This window comes from Schistocerca americana, chromosome 4 (genome assembly GCF_021461395.2).
Source record: "Schistocerca americana isolate TAMUIC-IGC-003095 chromosome 4, iqSchAmer2.1, whole genome shotgun sequence".
Taxonomy (NCBI): Eukaryota; Metazoa; Arthropoda; class Insecta; order Orthoptera; family Acrididae; genus Schistocerca; species Schistocerca americana.
The window spans coordinates 239,369,393-239,383,575 of record NC_060122.1 but is presented as its reverse complement, the minus strand read 5'-3'; the positions used below and the strand labels follow the sequence as shown (position 1 = coordinate 239,383,575).

Below are 14,183 nucleotides of genomic sequence, written 5' to 3'. Positions count from 1 at the left end.
GAGTACACATATAACCGAAGGTGTCGTCACTACTGCCCAGGTATAGTAAGAGCTGTCGTCCCATGATCTATCGGAAGATATGCTCTCAGATGGCAAATGTCGTAGAATGCCTCCTAATACCGTGTCGGACCTCCTTTTTTCCGGCGTTGTGCAGCTGTTCGATGTGGTAGGGACTCAACAAGTCTTTGGAAGTTCTTGCAGAAATAGTGAGCCATGCTGCCGCTATAGTCGCCCATAATTGCGGAAGTGTAGCCAGTACAGGGAGTTGTGCACGAATTGACCTCTCAATTATGTCCCATGAAAGTTCGACGGGAATCACGTCGGGCGGTCTGGGTGGCTAAATCATTCGCTCGAACTGTCCATAAAGTTCTTCAAACCAATCACGAACAGTTATGGCTCCGTGACTAGACATCATTGTTTGGGAACGTGAAGTCAATGAATGGCTGCAAATTGTCTCCAAGTATCGGAACATAACCATTTCCCGTCAATGATCGGTTTAGTTGGACCAGAGGACCCAGTCTCTTCCATGTAGATACAGTCCACGCCTTTATCGAGCCACCACCTGCTTGCACAGTGCCATGTTAATAACTTGGGTCCATGACTTCGTGTAGTCTGCGTCACATTTGAACCACACCAGCAGCTCTTATCAGCTGAAGTCGGGACTCATCTCACCAGGCCGCGGCTTTGCGGGCGTCTAGGCTCCAATCGATATCGTCGCGAGCCTAGGAGAGGCACTGCAGGCGATGGCATCCTGTTAGCAAAACCAATACCTCCGGTAGTCTGCTATATAGCCCGTTAATGCCAAATTTTGCCGCATTTCTTAACGGATACATTCGTCATAAGTTTCACATTGATTTTTGCGGTTAATTCATTCAAAGCTGCTTGTCTGTTGGCGCTGCAAACTCTACGCAAATGCCGCTGCTCTCGGTCATTAAGTGAAGGCCATCGGTCACTACGTTGTCCGTGGTGAGAGGTGGATCTCGGTGGAGCCGGCCGGAGCGGCCGTGCGGTTCTAGGCGCTACATCTGGAACCGAGCGACCGCTACTCTCGCAGGTTCGAATCCTGCCTCGGGCATGGATGTGTGTGATGTCCTTAGGTCCTTAGGTTAGTTAGGTTTAATTAGTTCTACGTTCTAGGCGACTGATGACCTCAGAAGTTAAGTCGCATAGTGCTCAGAGCCATTTGAACCATTTTGATCTCGGTGGAACGGAGAAACTTAACAGCTATTTTGTTTAACCTTTAAATCTAAAGAGGGTGGAAGGGCTGACGCAATAAAGTGAACATTTCAATTACAATGGGTTTATTAATTAACCAAAACAATCTCACTTAAAAGTTGACAAGCGCCACTCGGGCAAGATTATTTAAATGACATTCATTACATAAATAAAGAGCAAGTTAATAAATAACTTTAACAAACAACTCTAGTTAAGACACTTTATTTAAGACCCTTTCAATTAACATTAGATGTAGCTCACAATTTTCCACCAAAATTGAGAGAAGCCACTGGGGCTGAATTTAACCTAACTTTAACAAATAATTTTAGTTAAGATACATTATTTAAGACCATTTCAATTAAAACCTTACATTACATGTAAAATAACATTTGACACACCACCTCAACTTTAATGCGAATACTTAAAACATATTTATAACTTGGTCAGTGTTACAGAGCGACCCCGAAATTATTCAAATGCCCATTGACTTGCAAGATAGACTTTAAGGGTATAGAAAGTTACAAGAGAATGCACAGCGCTGGCCAACTCCCGCCGACTCTAGTATAACCACGTGACAACCGCCACCCGGCCTCAGGCACGCCGTCTTCGCTTCTCTCCGCCCGCCAATCGCCGACTCACGCACCGCCGCCTTCCGTTCTCAAAGAGTTGTGTCCTCTCTCTCTACTCGCGGTCGGCCCAAGCCTCTGCACTAGGAAGTTAATCGTACTGTCAGAGATACCACTGGCGCCAGTCCCGCGACGGCTCACTCGGAATATTGTATTCCCTAAGGATTTACGAAATGAAGTGTCCTATGTGTCTTGCTCCAACTTCCATTCCTTGTTCAAAGACTGTTAATTCCTGTTATGTGACCATAATCACGTCGGAAACCTTCTCACATGAATCACCCAAGTAGAAATGACAGCTCCGCCAATGCTCTGCCCTTTTATACCTAGTGCATGCGATCTACCGCCATTTGTGTATGTGCACACCGGTATCCCAAGATTAGTCACCTCAGTGTATGTATAGAGCTAATCTGTACATCTCACCACTTCAGCTCCCCTAGTGGTTTCCTATTTGTGTGATTTCGCCCTGAGGGAGGCAGCAGGTGGAGTCACCGGCTTTTTATCGTTGGGTAGCTATAGTTTCCAGCCCTGTGGCCGTGAGCAGGTCCTTGTTCGTTCTAGCTGATGGAGACGCCGAGTTAGCGCGGCCGGTTGTTACTGCTCACCATAAAAAGTTACAACATGAGAACGTGACGTTGCACAGATAGCAGACGGTCCCCTGGATTTTGTGACAGTTGTGCAGAGCGACATTTGTGCGGAGATACCACGTTTTCACATTTCTGCGTAGTCCAAGGCTCTTCCTTTCACATTCATTGGCTTTTCTAACTGACAACCAGGCTGTCACCTTTCAGTCTAACCTAGACCTCCGTCTGTGCTACAGATCAGTCTGTCAAAACAGCCAGGATTTTTTGTTTCATATTCGTTGACTTTGCCAACTCATAAACAGACTGCCTTGCCCCGTTATCAGCAACAGCCCGAGGCACATGATAAGTGTCACTCGATTCGAGTGTTCCAACCGCCCCCTCCTGATCTCGCTTGGCTCTGTCTCTTTGTTCTGCACAGCACTGTCCCTTTTGCTTTGTCCCATCTTGGATTGCTAATGTTCTTTGCCTTCTACTCTTTACCGTCAGATGATACAGGTTGAACTGGAGATGACTCGAAAGGAGCCACCACGTTGCTAGCGTATATCCAACACCAAACACATGAAGACGGCCGGAAGAATCTGCACCGAAAGTATCGTGATACCAAATTACCGACATTCGATAGTTCTGCCGAAGTCTCATGGAAACACTTTTTGTGCGGTTATGGGAAGATTAACTTGCTTTCTGCTACGTATCATGGCATTGATATACACGCCTCAGACAAAGAAAGAAAGAGATGACGGGTTTACAAAAGTTCAGCTTTTAGGCCTACGCTCTTTGGCAGTGCCTGAAACGATGCACATTACCTTTTTTTAATATTGATATACTGTATCATCCTGCAACAAGACGGATTGTTCTTACTACTTATTAAAAATGAAAAATGAATTATGCGCGTATGTGTGTACTGAATTGAGCTCTTCTTGTATGCAGTGATACTTTCTTAAGTCCGCCCCGATAGCTGAGTGGTGCCGGCACGGTAGCTCAGCGTGTTCGGTCAGAGCTGATTGGCCTCTGTAATAAAAGAACTGAGTGAAAGGATCAACAACAAACTTGAACGGATGTCATGTGACGTCCACAACGAACAAAATGAAAAAAAAAAGATTTTTCCATACATTCTTAAAATTTGTTAAATACGAAATTATTTAAAATGCACTTGAAACATAATCAGAATAGTGGATTTCATTCACTGTTCGACTCGTATACTGACCATTTAGTATTTCCCAAAGCCAAAATACTTCGTTATCTATGAAAATAGAAAATTCAAAATTTTGAAAATTGCACGTTAGTGATAGTAAATTTAGTTACTGATTAACTTTAGCATGACTATTGAGAGAAAAAGAAATTTAAAACAAACGGAAGGCTCAGTGGTATTTGACCCCAAATTCTCAATATAAAGATAAATAAGTGGCAAAACATCATCATAAGCAACAACACCGGTTTTCGTGAGCCTTTAGTTTCTTTACTGCACTGTCAGCTTCTCTTGCCTAATCACAAATTCAGCAAATATTACAGTGAGTTCGCGTCGCGGCAAGCAATCGTAGACACCATTTTTCATCGCATCAAATATAGAATTAATTATAGGGCCGACAATTAGACTGTGGTAACTTGAGAATTTATTTTAAATAATTTACAATAGTTCTATTTTTAATTACAAACGTTGCTGAGAAGAATGAAATGACTGATAGAGAAGGAACATTAAATGGGTGACGACTGGCTTTGGAAGCGATAAAAACGATAATGAGCATACAAATAAATTTAGAGTTATTACAATACACTTTAGGTTTCAAATTTAAATGCAAATAATTTTGTACATGTGCGAGCTTCCTTTACATATCACTTCATCAGTTAACTCTCTGGATATTGCTGGTGTTTCATGTCGTGGTTGGATTCCGAAGAGTAGTGTCAACAATGGCTGATGAATACTAGTATTCGTCGATCTCGTGATGAAATTTATGATTCCAGGTTCATCATTCAATCATTTTAAGTGATGTTCCAGCCCATATCTTCTTCTATTAACGGAACCCAGGTGTTGATTCCGCTATCAGAATATACACAGCGTAAACTGTGATGTCGTCAGTCATATGACCACACCGCCACCTGAGAGATCGATCCGCCGGATGCGATTCTCTCAATAAACGGAACAGAAGAACGGCTGTGTTAGCCAAAGAGTACACAGCCAATCGCAGTACTTATGCTCGCCTAGTACAGTTGTGCCAGTCTACAGTTCGTAGCCGTGCTCAGTGGTCAGCCAGCGCCGATTTTAGTCAGTCATCGTCTGAAGCTCAGTCTTTGCTGGCATCAAGTCTTTGTAGCTCCGTTCCAAGTTCATCTTCAAATTCACCGGATTCGACATTCAAGATTACGAGAGATGAATTCGTCACTGCAAGATTTGTGACTTGTAAATTATGCCATTCTACAAACGCTTTGTCCAGTCGCTTCTTCTATAATTGTCAACCAACTGATCATGGAGTACAGCAAAGGTAAGTAATAAATACTTTCTTATTTTGTACTCCTGCTAATTAATTGTGTTTTCCTGTTGTAGCTACCAAGCAGTCTTGGCAAAGTAGACCCCACGTTTCCACCTCCTTGGCTACCTCATAATTGCCACCTCGTGTTGATGGACTCGATTATGGTGGAAGATCGAGAGCCATCATAAACAATTCATGACTCAATATAAACTGCCGTCCACTATCCACTTCAGTAATCAGCACTATATCGTAATTGTTATATGTCTATACCTTTTGTTAATTAAAGCACCCCGTCGCATTTTTCTGTCTATATGTGGATGCTAATCTCAGGGACTTCTGTTAGGATTTTGATGTGGTTTTCACTGGTGGTTAGGCTGATTCACAGTAAGGTTTGAGACACATCTGTGACCAGAAATATCCCCAGACCGGTCTCCGGTAAGGCATGTGTGGGGCCAGCTCAGACATAAAAACTCCAGCCCAGTGCAGTATCCAGGATATCCTCAGCTCTCTATTCTCTTTTCGAAAATTAAAAAGTATTAAAATTTGATTAAAATGTTGTTAATTAATCAAATTTTTTCCCAGTTACTGAGCGAGTACTGGAGATTATAAATATTCAGCCTTTAAAAGGACGAAGCAGAGAACGAGAGAATCAGAAAAATTAATTTGCACAAACCTATTTCTCGTCGTTTGTTATAAGTTCTTCTTTCTCTTGGCAGACTCGCCGTAGGTTAATGATTACTTCATGCTAAAGCTGCAACGAGGAATCCATCTGTTTATCCATACATCAAATCAGTAATACCATGAAACAGGAATACATTTTCTTTTCAAATTTATTTTATTCCGTATTTTCAGTTTTCATATACTCGTATTAACACGCTTCTTGACATTGATTGCTAACTTTCAACCGTTGCGTCTCATAAGAACTGCTTCGCCAACTACCTCAGCACTGCCTCCCATCAAAACGTAATACGTGCTCCAAACGAACAAGAGCAGAGATACATCAATTTCAGTACAAAGAAAATGGAGGTAAAAATGGAAGGTAGCTGTCATTGCGTCACAAACTTGAAGCCGACGTCCACCATCTTATGTAGCCCAAAACAATAGATTCACCACATTTATACCTCTATTGTTCACCGCGGTGATACTTTCCCATGACGTCGCTCTGACGCTCCCGTGCCCAGTTTCGACATTTGTTGATATCTATTGGCTTTTTCAGTCTTATACCAAATAGCATCTGATGCTTTGATTGTGTGGAGACGTAGTTGCTTCCTCAAAAATGCCAGCTTGCGTCGTTCACGGGTGAACTAATCGATCCGATATAACCTAAAGTTTAAAGGAATCACCTTTCATCGTAAGTGGAGCCGATGGAGCAAAATTTTCTTTTGAATAGATGCATTATGGTCGTGATGTTTATTTTTATTTATTCCTGTGTTTTTCAGTCCTTCCAAACCGCAAACGGTCCGACATCCGAGCCACGATGTATCACCTGTCTTATCCCCGCATAACACACTCCTAAGTGACTGGTCATATTCTTGGTGCAGCATCTCATACCCTAAATTTCTCCAGCCGATAATAATTATTCGTTGTTCACATTTCCTCCCTCTTTAAAAGAGGTTCTGGCTAGAACAGCCGGAGACAACGGTCAGTTTGTGTGTATGATTATATGGATGTGTGCGTGTGTGTGTGTATTCTTAGCTTCCTCTTTGATGAAAGCTTTGGCCAAAAACTCTTTTTATTGTGCTTGCCTGCTGCTTGGCGTGTAAGTTGCAATCTCTCCGCTTCGAAGTATAGTTATTTCCTCATGAAGTTTGTTTTAAATAATCCACTGCGCTTCAACAGGAACAATTATGTACATAATTACAGTACCAGAAGAAAAAATTATATTCGGTATGCCACATTAAAGTTGTCTGTGGCACAAGTATTGGGTATCAATGCAGCAACCAAAAGCTTTGATAACGTTTCCAACCAAAAGTTTTGATCATTTACACAGTGATATAAAATGCCTGACAGACAGCAAAGCAAAATTTGAAACTAAACTAAAAACATTTTTCTTTGACAACTCCTTCTACTCCACAGAAGACTATCTATTATTGTAATGCGCAAATGGTGATGGATAGGAATTACTAACATCTGTGCTTAATTAAAAAACAAAAATCTAATAAATGATCAGTTAAGAAGGCATATTAAAAATATTGAATGTAAAATGATTAGTTCCTCAACATTATGATTTGTCATGAAAATGATACATGGAACATGAAACTAAATAACTATTGATATTTCACAAATAACGGTATTTGAAATTCAGATCTAAACTGGGCCAGGGGATAAAAAAAACGTAGATTTCCAGTTATGATATGTTTCGCTATTCCTGAAATACTGACAAATTTACTGACGAGAAATGTTCCGGGTAAAGAGGCTACTGTTGGGAAGGTAGGCCTTTATGTTACACATTACTAAAATATGGCTTACATTCATGTTGAAGCAAAATATCCATTTTACGGAGTGTAAGCGTTTGAGACCATTCCCTTAAACACATTTACCGTATTGTACAATACGGTAACGTGCTTAAAAATAATATCGTTTTTTACCCTATAAATTGGTATTATTGGTCACACACTGAATGAAGCTTCATAGGTAAGATTTCATAGTGAGAAGATGTGAAACTACAGTGAAATTGATCCACCGACAATCTAATAAAACAGGAACTCCATTCTGTATGGATTTATATGCACTTCTGTATCTTTGATATTTTAATAATCCTTCACTTTGTTGACATGCACCAGGTACGATAGCATGTCTTGATTCTTTCCCTGCTGCATACATTTATGGGCTAGCAAAGAACATGTAGGTAAATGTTTCGCAAACGTGAATGTTGAAAATGCTGTGCATACGAGCTGAAAGCTGAAAATGTAAGGAAAAAGAAGCAATGCACTGAAGGAAACAAACATTGGTTTCGGATTTCCAGCTTCCTCTGCTACCGATACAAACACAGTAAAAGTGGAATTAAAAAAAAAAAATGGTTCAAATGGCTCTGAGCACTATGGGACTCAACTGCTGAGGTCATTAGTCCCCTAGAACTTAGAACTAGTTAAACCTAACTAACCTAAGGACATCACAAACATCCATGCCCGAGGCAGGATTCGAACCTGCGACCGTAGCGGTCTTGCGGTTCCAGACTGCAGCGCCTTTAACCGCACGGCCACTTCGGCCGGCTGGAATTAAATGAGTTACGAATGCTTGCTTGTTACATAACCTACTTCTCTTCTTGGTTATTCGAAATACATCAACAACAAAAAATTACATTAATGAGGTCACAAGTGCCGTGTTACTTGAGCAAATTCGCATTCTAGGAGAGAAAAACATTCGAAATTGCGTTCCTGACTCTATATTATTCATGTAAGCACTATAATTTTTTGTATTTAAAGCTGTTATTTGCACACGATAAAAATAATGAACAAGAAGCAATCGCAAACAGCGGTCTTCTATTGTTTTGGGCTGTTTACAACAGCGGCAGGCCCCGCCCACTTTGGCTTCGAAACGACGTACAGCGTAAATCTATAGCGCCATCTCCCTTCTTTTTCTACTTCCCTGACCATCTCCCTGCCTTTTTTTTTACCTCTGCGATAAACATATGTTTAACTGCTCGATATAATCAATACCCTTGACCAAACAATTATAATTCAATTAATATTTCTTGAAAGTGGCCTTCTACTGATTTCGTCTTTATGTACAGTTATAGATAACATTATGTATGATTACTGGACTGGAGCATAAGTTCGTAGCGTTTTCCCATTAGTTTAATAAACACATCAGATACACATGACAGAGCCAGCCGCTGTGACCGAGCAGTTCTAGGCGCTTCAGTCTGGAACCGCGCGACCGCTACGGTCGCAGGTTCGAATCCTGCCTCGGGCATGGATGTGTGTGATGTCCTTAGGTTAGTTAGGTTTAAGTAGTTCTAAGTTGTAGGGGACTGATGACCTCAGATGTTAAGTCCCATAGTGCTCAGAGCCATTTGATTTGAACACATGACAGAAATTTTAGTCATCAATAACATATTCTCCATCAGTATTTAGAACAGTCTGGCAGTGGTGGGATAACTTTTCGATTCTGCGGATATAGAAATCACGTGATTTTTAGGCGAAGAACTCGTCATGTTCGGATTGCATTTTCATCCGGAAAGGAAGTTCCTTGAAGGTTATACTATGGAGAGCGGAAAAGGTGAAAATCTGAGGGCACAAGATTATGTGAATAAGGTGGCTGAGGAATAACTTCCCAACCCAGCTCCTGTACAGAGTTTTTTGGCAGTCTAGTAGAATGCGGGTGGGTGTTATCGTGGAGTAGCATAAAGTCTTCCTGGTCGGTGTTCCCCGATTGCGTCTACAAGACGCCTTAGTTGTTAGCAATAAATGTCAGTAGTGACGATTACATCCAGGATAAGCAATTCGTAGTACCCACATCGTCGATGTTTCACTAGAGGCATAACATTATCATGAGTGGAGTTTTTGCTTTGTTTGGGCTCACCCATTCATTTCTTTTCCTTACCTTAGTATGTTGTTGTTGTGGTTTTCTGTCCAGAGACTGGTTTGATGCAGCTCTAGATGCTACTCTATCCTCTGCAAGCCTCTTCATCTCCGAACGACTACTACAAACTACATCCCTGTAAATCCGCTTACTGTATTCATCTCTTGGTCTCCCTCTACGATTTGTTCTCTACGCTTCCCTACAATACTAAATTAGTGATACCTCCATGCCTCAGAATGTGTCCTACCAATAGATCCCTTCTTCTAGTCGAGTTGTGCCAAAAATTCCTCTTCGCCTCAATTCTATTCAGTAGCCCTACCTATTCATTAGTTACGTGATCTACCCATCTAATCTTCAGCATTCTTCTGTAGCACCACATTTCGGAAGTTTCTATTCTCTTCTTGCCTAAACTATTTATCGTCCATGTTTCACTTCCATACATGGCTACAACCCATTCAAAAATATTCAGAAAAAACTTCCTAACACTTAAATCTATACTTGTTGTTAACAAATTTTTCTTCTTCAGAAACGCCTTCCTTGCCATTGCCAGTCTATATTTTATATCCTCTCTACTTAAACCATGATCAGTTATTTTGGTCCCCAAATAACAAAACTCGTCTCCTACTTTAAGTGTCTCATTTCCTAATCTAATTCTTTCAACATCACATGATTTAATTCGACTACATTCGATTATCCTCGTTTTGTTTTTGTTGATGTTCATCTTATATCCGCCTTTCAAGACACTGTCCATTCCGTTCAGCTGCTCTTCCAGGTCCTCAGACAGAATTACAATGTCATCGGCGAACCTCAAAGTTTTTATTTCTTCTCCGTGGATTTTAATTCATAATCCATATTTTTCTTTTGTTTCCTTTGCTGCTTGCTCAATATACAGATTGAATAACATCGGGGATAGGCTACAACCCTGTCTCACTCCCTTCTCAAAAACTGTTTCCCTATTGTGCCCCTCCACTCTTATAACTGCCATCTGGTTTCAGTACAAACTGTAAATAGCCTTTCGCTCCCTGTATTTTACCCCTGCCACCTTCATGATTTGAAACAGTGTTCCAGTCAACATTGTCAAAACCTTTCTCTAAGTCTACAAATGCTAGAAATCTATCTTCCAAGATAAATCGTGTTCCAACATTTCTGCAGAATCCAAACTGATACTCGCCGAAGTCGGTTTCTACAAGTTTTTCCATTCGTCTGTAAAGAATTCGAGTTAGTTTTTTGCTACCATGACTTATTAAACTGACAGTTCGGTAATTTTCACACCTGTCAACACTTGCTTTCTTTGGGATTGGAATTATTATATTGTTCTTGAAGTCTGAGGATATTTCGCCTGTCTCATACATCATGCTCACCAGATCGTAGAGTTTTGTCAGGACTGGCTCTCCCAAGGCCGTCAGTAGTTCTAATGGAATGTTGTCTACTCCCGGGGCCTTGTTTCGACTTAGGTCAATCAGTGCTCTGTCAAACTCTTCACGCAGTATCATATCTCCCATTTCATTTTCATCTACGTACTCTTTCGTCTCCATAATATTACCCTCCAGTACATCGCCCTTGTATAGACACTCTGTATTCCTTCCACATTTCTGCCTTCCCTTGTTTGCTTAGAACTGGTTTTCCATCTGAGCTCTTGATATTCACGCAAGTGGTTCTCCTTTCTCCAAAGGTCTCTTTAATTTTCCTGTAGGCAGTACCTATCATATCCCTAGTGATATATACCTCTACATACTTACATTTGTCCTCTAGCCATCCCTGTTTAGCCATTTTGCACTTCCTGTCGATTTCTTAGACGTTTGCATTCCTTTTTGTCTGCTTCATTTCCTGCATTTTTATATTTTCTCCTTCCATCAATTAAATTCAGAATCTCTTCTGTTACGCAAGGATTTCTACTAACCCTCTTCGTTTTACCTACTTCATCCTCTGCTGCCTTCACTGATTCATCTCTCAAAGCTTACCATTCTTCTTCTGCTGTATTTCTTTCCCCCGTTTTTGTCAATCGTTTCCTAACGCTCTTTCTGGAACTCTCTACAACCTCTGGTTCTTTCAGTTTATCCAGGTCCCATCTCCTTAAATTCCCACCTTTTTGTCGTTTCTTCAGTTTTAATCTACAGTTCATAACCAACAGATTGTGGTCAGAGTCCACATCTACCCCTGGAAATGTCTTACAATTTAAAACCTGGTTCCTGAATCTCTGTCTTACCATTATATAATCTATCTGATACCTTCTAGTATCTCCAGGATTCTTCCATGTATACAACCTTCTTTCATGATTCTTGAACCAAGTATTAGCTATAATCAGTTTATGTTCTGGGCAAAATTCTACCAGACGGCTTCCTCTTTCATTCCTTACCCTCATTCCATATTCACCTACTACTTTTCCTTCTCTTCATTTTCCTACTATAGAATTTCAGTCCCCAGTGACTATTACTTTTTCGTCTCCCTTCGCTATCTGAATAATTTCTTTTATCTCATCATAAATTTCTTCAGTCTGTTCGTTATCTGCGGAGCTAGTTGGCATATAAACTTCTACTTCTATATTAAGCGTTGCTTCGTGTGTATCATAGCTACAATAATGCGTTCACTATGCTGTTCATAGTAGCTTACACACGATCCTATTTTTTTTATTCATTATTAAATCCACTCCGGCATTACCCTTATTTGACTTTGTATTTATAACCCTATATTCACCTGACCAGCAGTCTTGATCCTCCTGCCACCGATCGTCACTAATGCCCACTATATCTAGCTTTAACATATCCATTTCCCTTTTTGAATTTTCTGACCTGCCTGCCCGATTAAGGGATCTGACATTCCACTCTCCGATCCGTAGAATGCCAGTTTTCTATCTCCTGATAACGACGTCCTCCTGAGGAGTCCGCGCCTGGAGATCCGAATGGGGGCTATTTTAACTCCGGAATATTTTACCCGAGAGGACGCCATCATCATTTAACCATACAATAAAGCTGCATTCCCCCGGGAAAAATTACGGCTGTAGTTTCCCCTTGCTTTCAGCTGTTCGCAGTACCAGCACAGCAAGGCCTTTTCGGTTAATGTTACAAAGCCAGGTCAGTCAGTCATCCAGACTGTTGTCCCTCCAACTACTGAAAAGGCTGCTGCCCCTCTTCAGGAATCACAGATTTGTCTGGCCTCTCAACAGATACCACTCCGTTGTGGTTGCAGCTACGGTACGACTATCTGTATCGCTGAGGCTTGGATGCCTCCCCACCAACGGCAAGCTCCCCATGGTTCATGGGAGGAGGTACGTTAGCATAAAGACACAATTTCTCTTCCTCAGTAAAGATACAGGACACGAATGGTCAGTGTTGTTCATGAGACAATTTAAGACGAGCAAATAGAGTTACACATATGACCACTCACTTATTTTTTTTGATTTTGACTTAGAGCATGCGGTACCCATACACCTGATATTTGAGCCTTCCCCACTGCATGCAAACGTCGCTCGAAAGTTGAATGGTCACAGTTCGTCACATTTGACATAGTTCTCGAGGACACTGATGTGGATTTTTGTTGATTAGTGCGTTCAATCGATTTTTATCAAACCCCGAAGGTCTTTCTGATCGTGAAGAGTCACTAATGTCAAAACGATCCCCCACAAGACGAGAAAACCATTTTATTGCCGTGCTCTGTCCAATAGCATTATCCCCATACATGACCCGAATGTTTCTGGCTGTCTCCGCTGCCGTCGCCCTTTTATTGAACTCAAACAGATGAATATGTTGGAAATGTTACGATTTCTCCACTTAGCTTTCCATTTTCTGGCATCCATAGCTCCACACACTATCTCCAAATGGCGAATAATACACTACTGGCCATTAAAACTGCTACACCAAGAAGAAATGCAGATAATAAACGGGTAATCATTGAACAAATATATTATACTAGAACTGACATGTGATTACTTTTTCACGCAGTTTGAGTGCATAGGTCCTGAGAAATCAGTACCCAGCACAACCACCTCTGGCCGTAATAACGGCCTTGACACGCCTGGGCATTGAGTCAAACAGAGCTTGGATGGCGTGTACAGGTACAGCTGCCCATGCAGCTTCCAGACGATACCACAGCCCATCAAGAGTGGTGACTGGCATGTTATGATGAGCCTGTTGCTAGGCCACCATTGACCAGACGTTTTCAGTTGGTGAGAGATCTGGAGAATGTGCTGGCCAGAGCAGCAGTCGAACATTTTCTGTATCCAGAAAGGCCCGTACAGGACCTGCAACACGCGGTCGTGCATTATCCTGCTGAAATGTAGGGTTTAGCAGGGATGGAATGAAGGGTAAAGCAACGGATCGTAACACATCTGAAATGTAAAGTCCACTGTTCAAAGTGCCGTCAATGCGAACAAGAGGTGACCGAGACGTGTAACCAATAGCATCCCATACCATCACGCCGGGTGATACGCAATATGGCGATGACGAATACACGCTTCCAATGTGCGTCGACCGCAATTTCGCCAAACACGGATGCGACCATCATGATGCTGTAAACAGAACCTGAATTCATCCAAAAAAATGACGTTTTGCCATTCGTGCACCCAGGTTCGTCGTTGAGTGCATCATCGCAGGCGCTCCTGTCTGTGGTGCAGCGTCAAGGGTAACCGCAGCCATGGTCTCCGAGCTGATAGTCCATGCTGCTGCAAACGTCGTCGAACTGTTCGTGCAGATGGTTGTTGTCTTGCAAACGTCCCCATCTGCTGACTCAGGGATCGAGACGTGGCTGCACGGTCCGTTACAGCCATGCGGAAGAGA

At 41.7% G+C, this 14,183-nt stretch overlaps 1 protein-coding gene across 1 annotated transcript in view; it reads left to right on the top strand.

Annotated features, from left to right (window-relative positions):
• LOC124613210 (probable metabolite transport protein CsbC) overlaps positions 1-14,183 on the top strand; it is a 210,275-nt gene that overhangs the window by 150,704 nt on the left and 45,388 nt on the right. The window lies entirely within an intron of this gene.